The sequence below is a fragment of the Suricata suricatta genome, chromosome 1, assembly GCF_006229205.1.
Source record: "Suricata suricatta isolate VVHF042 chromosome 1, meerkat_22Aug2017_6uvM2_HiC, whole genome shotgun sequence".
NCBI lineage: Eukaryota > Metazoa > Chordata > Mammalia > Carnivora > Herpestidae > Suricata > Suricata suricatta.
The window spans coordinates 130,312,886-130,313,937 of record NC_043700.1 but is presented as its reverse complement, the minus strand read 5'-3'; positions in this window follow the sequence as shown (position 1 = coordinate 130,313,937).

Genomic DNA, 1,052 nt, shown 5'->3' with positions numbered 1-1,052 from the left:
TCCTCCTCTTCTCCCTTCTTTGGATTGCTTCAGGGCCATTGTTTCTCATAATCAGTTACAGAGAAGCCCCATGTGCCAGGAATGGTCCAGCTGCCTGATTGTGTCTCTACAGATGGTTGTGAGGTGGTCAGGGACCAGGAGGTGGTATTACATTGCATTGCTTTGTTTCTTTTCTCATCTTTCCTCTTCCTTCTCACCTGAACTGTCTTGGACTTACAATTTCTGAATAAAATATCAGCACTTTATTTATTTTAAAGTTATTTATTTATTTTGAGAGAGAGCGCATGTGCTCATTCACAAGCAGGAGAGGGGCAGAGGGAGAGGGAGAGACAGTCCCAAGCAGGCTTCCTACTATCAGTGCAGAGCCCATGGGGACAGCAAGGTTCAAACTCACAAAGCCCTGAGATCATGACCTGAGTCTAAATCAAGAGTTGGTTGCTCAACCAACTGAGCCACCTAGGCGCCCTAAGTAATAGCACTTTGATGCTCATTGTTAAATTCTGATTCCTGGAGGAATTAGGCAGAGACATCACCCAATGCATATTTTGTGCTGAATTGTTCTGAACTAGTGGAACTTATAACTCTGGATGGTTATTAGATAGCAGAGAATTTTGATATTTTAAAAAATGGTTTAAAGCAGTTGAAATGAATATTTCTTTTTGGTATTAAGCTATGATTATTGAAGTTTAGTGAAAAATTCATTAGAAAAATAAGGACTCCTATTATATGATTATCTTTTACTGAACATACATGATATATATGTTCATTGCAGATATATCAGGAAATAAAATAAAGAGAAAAGATAGTAATCATAGCACAGAGACCATAGTTGGTTGGTAATTTTTCCAGCCTATTTTCTATATATGTGTGTGTGTGTGTGTGTGTGTGTGTGTGTGTGTACATATGCATGTATATTGTATGTATGCATTTGTATATCTTTTTACAAAAACAGAGCCAAACAATCTATTTTGAAATCAGTATTTTGTACTGAATATATTATGAATATATTTCCATGCCCTTAGTTCTCCAACACTGTTCTTTTGCCTGGCTGC